This window comes from Salarias fasciatus, chromosome 19 (genome assembly GCF_902148845.1).
Source record: "Salarias fasciatus chromosome 19, fSalaFa1.1, whole genome shotgun sequence".
Taxonomy (NCBI): Eukaryota; Metazoa; Chordata; class Actinopteri; order Blenniiformes; family Blenniidae; genus Salarias; species Salarias fasciatus.
Genome location: NC_043763.1, coordinates 16152366 through 16158393, shown reverse-complemented (window position 1 = coordinate 16158393; position 6028 = coordinate 16152366). Strand labels below are relative to the sequence as shown.

Genomic DNA, 6028 nt, shown 5'->3' with positions numbered 1-6028 from the left:
TAGAGAAATATCACCAAGTAATACATAACATCATTTGCCAACATTTACAGTTGATGGAAAATCCAGGGGTTTGCCATTGAAACGGTCTCCTTTTCTCAAATTTTTGAGTCCGTCATTTGAGTGACTTGAAATCTGCGTCCACTCCGTGATCGTCTTCCTCCATAGTGTATCCGCCTCTCAAGTTGAGTGCATCCGCCTCTGCTTCCTGCCGCACCACGACATCCACTGTCAGTTTTACTGTGAGGCGTTTGCTCAGCATTGCTGTTCTCTTGTCTGCTGAAAGTCGTGCCTCACATTCCTTCACAATTGCACACACTTACCTCACTCTCACCCTTCCTGCTCCATGAAGATCCAATCTGACTTTCCAGTCAGACCAGCATCATAACACCTTGTTAAAATGCTTCAGTCATGGCCTTATGAACAGGAGACCTGCCTATTACAACATCCTGGACAGAAAAGATCATTTTAATGCCTTTTAAATCTCTAGAAAGAACCAGGCTTGCTATTTGAGGTTACTTGGTTAAATGCTGAAGTATGAGGGTGAATTCTGCCTATCAGTGTTTGAGTCAAATTCATTGAGAGCATCATTCCACATTGATAGCTAGAGGCAAATGGGGATGGAGGAGAGTTATATGATAGTGTGTCTTTAAAGTTGACAGGTGTGAAAATACAGGGTCATTAACATCATGATCACTCAGTAAAGACACAGCGGGAGCGATGAAAACAAAACTGAACACAAGCTGCTTACCGCAACTGTGTTCTCCTGGCTCTGTAGATTCAGCCACTGCTGACCTGATCACAGCTCGCATGACAGAAATGACCATCTCTCCTGTGCATTTGAGACAAAAGAAAAGTCATGATGTGTGTCATGCTCAGAGAGCAGCAGTGTGACACACTGTTGTGTGGAGGCAGAACAAACACATATGCACCCAGCCTCCTGTCACGGTTGCATCAGAGGCTTTTAGCACTTCTGAGCTGACCGACCAATCTTACTAGAAGCTGTGAAAAGACACAAGAAGAGGCAAAGTAAAACCAGAGGGAGATGTTGGTCAAAGGTTTGTAGCTGCTGCAGAATATGGTCACAGCAGCTTCTTCCAGACTTTCATATTGAAGCGAGGTTTCATGTTGATCAACTAATCAAATGTAGATTCAGTACTAAGTCTGTTGATCAAGCCTGAAGGCTTCCTGATGCCCTCTCAGACCATTTGTGGTGGAGTATCTATCATGGATTTAGGCAGATGAGAGACTTCACTGAATGTCTCAGGAGACATGAATGTAGTGAGAGCCACCATACAACACATGGGCGTTCAGTCAGACATGCAGGGGTAAAAAAGAAAAGATCAAAAACACACAACCGGGGTTTAAAACGAAGTCTGGAACAGATGAGACAAAACTAGACTAGAGATTATAGTTGGATGTCTCAAAGGACTTGACTTACAGGGACAAGGCACCTGGAGCAAGGCAAAGACCAAGTAAACAACCAATAACAGGCAGAGAAGAAGGATCTATTTAGAGATGAGACTCAAGAACAGATCTAACCATAAAATCCAAAGCAAGACATTAATCTCAACATGGAACATGCAATCTACCACGGAGATAAAAAGCTATTCCAACACTTGGCATCCAGGAATAAAGAACAGGTCTGTGGCCACAGAAATCATCCAGAAACTGTTCAGTAAAATCAGGCTACATCTTAAAACCAGAGGAGACTAAGACTAGACGAGTTTAAGCAGCTCAGAAACCTGAGATGAGATAAGACCAGATGAGATCAGGCAACATTATCCATTGCAACACTTACTCTCATACACTGAGACATAAAGGGTTCAGATGAGACTCAGTGATTCATAATGAAGTTGGTGTATGGCTTGAATCACTTCCTGATCCAACACACAGAGAAGCTGCAGTTTCTATCGTCATGGTTAGTCAGAACTCTAAAGAGCAGAGTTAAAACTCTTGTGAGCTCGTCATCATTTCCACTTGCTTTCATTCAGAAATCATCGACCAGAAATCTGCTTCATCCCGCTAATTAACACTAATATCCGACCTGCTTGGCATAGACTTCCCTTTGCGTGTTACATGAAGCCTGTGGTACAGAACAATATTCGACTACCTCGTGACTCATGTAAGCAATGGCAGAGTTTCTGCTAAAGGTTGTAAAAATAATATTGGGGTTTGTTTTGATTGCAGGTACAGCCTGATCCTCAGTTGGATGCCTCCAGGATGGAAGTCGTTACCTCTGCTGTAAGTGTGTTTCTTCTTACTTTGACAGGATGAAAAGTCTTATCGATGTCTGTCTGTCAGTCCCTCTGGCTGCCAATCTGCATGGACAGTCATGGAATGTAGAGAATTGTGGTCACATTTTGGACTGATTAATGGAAGACACTCTCTCACAGAATTCCAAGCTATTTTTAGCTATTTGCATATTAAGGAGAGTTCCTTGACAAAATAATATTGCCTGCTATGACAATGTGAAACATGTTGCTCCTTGTTTGCTTTGAGCGGCACTGTGGAGTGATTGTATGGTCCGGAGTTTTACTGGAGCTGCTCCAAAACAGCCTCTTCACACTTGCAGAAGCTGTTTTTGCTCCTCAACAGAGTGCGAGCGGCATCTTCACAAATACCCTGTCACACTGTACTTGATCCCAGAACTCTGTGATGTCGCCTTAAAACAGACTAGAGTGAAAATATTCTTCTCCAAGGGTTCTGGTTAGTTGTGATTTTTACCATTAAAAATGTGGCTTTAAAGAAACCTTCTTTGGCTGATCTAAACCGCCATAAGTACCTGCCTATAATGATAATGTGCTCTAAGAATAGGAGCTACGTCAAATGAATTTTCCATTAAGACATGCTGTGCTTTTCAGAAATTATTATGCTGCACAGGAGTTGTCCTGCTACAGCAATTCTCTCCGGCTGCAGCTGTGTTCTAATGGGGTCTTAGGGTGAGCAAAATCAGATTCTCTCATGTTCGAATTTATTGAGGAAGCACAATTGTGACAAGGTGCCACTGGAGAGGTGGTAAAATGTTTCTGCCAATTAGCTGTGAGACACAGTGTCGGAAAACAAGATGGAGCCAACGATTGCTCATTTTCACTCCCGCTCACATCTTCTCATTACCACACCGATTCTTTTTCAATCCTGCACAATGATCCGTTTTGGGCTTCTGTGTAATTATAATCCATCTGATCCGGGACTCCGAAGCACAGACAGTCTTTAAGTGTGCAGACTTTCGGCTCTCTGGATGAGGAGAATCTGCATGTTTTAGGGCTGCATTTAAAAACCGGGTGCATGAAAACAAAGAGGTCCTGGAAAAGTAGGAGGTCATGATGTTATTTTCAAATCTTTTACTGCTAAACTCAGGAGCCTGACACGCCACGGGTCGGACATATCCTCACAGATTCTCTTGGATTGTCCAAATGTGTGTATCTTAAAATAAAAGTCAAGATTTGGGGTTCTTTCATGGTGAGAGAGTGTGTGTCAGCAGAGAATGCTTTTCATGTTACTTGTGTTCAGGGCTCAGACTCATCTTTTCATTCATGGGTTTCATTATGATTGAGTAGAGGTGCAAAAACACCTTTTTCATGTGGATTTTAGAATTGGAGCAACACATTAGTGGCAGTGGTTTAACACGGTCTACTAACAAGAAGAAGGTCCTGGTTTGAATTTCTGTGTGGGGTTTGCCTGCTGCTTCTCTGTTGTTTTGTTTTGTTTTTTCCCCTTTCTTTCTTTCTGCTCTGGGCACTGAGACATTTTCCCACAATCCTAAAGCCTCATTTTTATATCTTGTGACTCTACGTTGAATGTATGACCTTGTGTTGTATCCCTCTTATGTAATAAAATATTTACCAAGGCAGAGTTGGATTCACTCAAACCTGCTTTAAGTCAATTGTATCTGATTTGTCCACAGTCTCTCTTCCAGTGAATATGTGAGTTCTTTAAATCTTTAAATCTGAATAAAACATTTACTCTATGTATTTGATCATGGTTAGTTAATCGACAAGCACGGATGCAGAGCGAATATAAAAAAAATATCAAGTTAATAAAACATTTTCTCAGGGTGTACTTATATTTATAAATCAAAACACAGTGACTGAAGCTTGACTGAGCCAACACAGTATTTATACGTTGGAACGGTGCATGCTCAGTTGTTTACACTGAAGTAGTTGTTTAGTAATTACTAAATAATGTTATGCTGTGGCTGTTTATTGCTCAAGGTTTTGAATTGAGGTTAAACTATGACTTAATGTTGGCTCCACTGGGTCTGAAGATGCAGTATGACTGCACTTTGGAATTGAGTGTGTTTCTGTAAGATGGTGTGTGTGTGTGTGTGTGTGTGTGTGTGTGTGTGTGTGTGTGTGTGTGTGTGTGTGTGCTTACGTGCATAATGGTGATTAATCAGAGCAGCACCTAAGATGTCAGCCCAGATATGATGCATGAGCACTAAACCTTAAAATGCACACATTGCAGACACACACACACATACACACACACACACACACACACACACACACACACACACCACACACACACACACAGGTTACAGTGTAGTCATCTTTACCTTTGAGTACATCAGAAGGTGACATTGTTTTAGCAGAGCAAGAGAGTTTGCAGCTGGGGTTATTTGTGTGTGTGTGTGTGTGTGTGTGTGTTGGTGTGAGCACCGATATGCAAAAAATAACGTAAAATTACTCTCCAAACACACTGGTAAAAAGCACACTGAGTTCTCACCATTCAAAGCAATGCTCCTACTTGTTAGCGGGAAACCGGCTTTGGATTAGAGGATGACTGTGCAGAGTGTGGAAGCGTGATAGACAGGTGCAAAGGTCGGTGGAGCACCAGCTGTAATATATCACTGTAAAGAGTCAGACTGAATACTTAAAGCGTGGCAGACACAAGCCGGGATAATGACGACTTCTTACTGACGAGCATCCAAAAGGCTTTTGAGAGGGAAAAAAAAAAAAAAAACAGGGACACAATGACCTACTTTAAAGAGAATGCACTGTGCATGATTTCCGCCGCTTTGTGAAGACAAGGAGGCAGCTTTCATTGAAGCTACTTTGAAAAATCACACATGGAGAAGGAGAAGATGACTGGACAGAAAGCAGTGATTTTGAAAATCAGTGAAGGTTGTCAGAATGGCAAACACGGAAAGACTGTGATACAGGAATATTGAGTGTGCGTTTCTGATTTTCTGTTTATTTTTTTCTCTGAATGCATTTTCTTTTTGCCAGCATAGCAGCCGACTGTCACTCTTAAAGGGATAATCTGAATGCATGCTGTAGTGATTCTCTTCTCCACTCATGCGTGCCTTGCCTCAGCCTTCTGTCCGAGTATAATTATAGACTGATCGTTCCACTTCCACAAGAAAACACAAAGTTTTCACATAAAGTCAAAAAATTGGGCACTGTGTAATATCAAAGTAGTATCAGTTTTGGTACACCCTCTCATTGGAGCATGGGGGTGGCAGCATCATGCCTGTACAGCTTTTACAATTCATCTTGTCAGCATTAATAGAGGGGTGAGGAGAGACGTGTGTGCACAGAACTTGCTTGAGAGCTCAGTAATCTGGAAAGGTGGCTTACCGATCGTAAATCACTTCATTTTGTTTATCCAGTTTACCACAGAATCACCTCAATGGTCCTCAAATTAGGGCGAGAGGAGCGAGAGTGAGGTACGGGTATCTTCATCCCTCCCCCAACTCAGTCACAACTCGTTCTTCTCACGAACTTGGTTTAGTTTTTGTGAAATTCACACATGTTAATCTTTGATCTAATTTTTCCTTTGGCTGTTTTTACTGATGTGTTACTGTGAATTCGCTTCATTTGTTGCGCCGCAGGCTGTTTTCTGACCTATTATCTGGTGTAGGAAATTCTAGGATGGCCTCCAGCTCTATCCATGATCCGAAGTAAAAATAAACTGGTGGGGGGAGAAAAAAAAAAGGATAAAAATCTATGTATTTATTTAGCCAGTTTTCACGCTGTGCCAGGTCTAATATTTCTGGAAGGATTTTTTTTTTTTTTTTTTTTTTTTT

At 41.7% G+C, this 6028-nt stretch overlaps 1 protein-coding gene across 2 annotated transcripts in view; it reads left to right on the top strand.

Moving 5' to 3' along the window:
- LOC115406353 (leucine-rich repeat and fibronectin type-III domain-containing protein 5-like) overlaps positions 1-6028 on the top strand; it is a 111333-nt gene that overhangs the window by 31022 nt on the left and 74283 nt on the right. For both annotated transcript variants that reach the window (XM_030116331.1, XM_030116330.1), the window contains one exon: positions 2188-2241. The gene's annotated coding sequence lies outside the window, so the exon portion shown is untranslated. The remainder of the gene's footprint in view (positions 1-2187; positions 2242-6028) is intronic.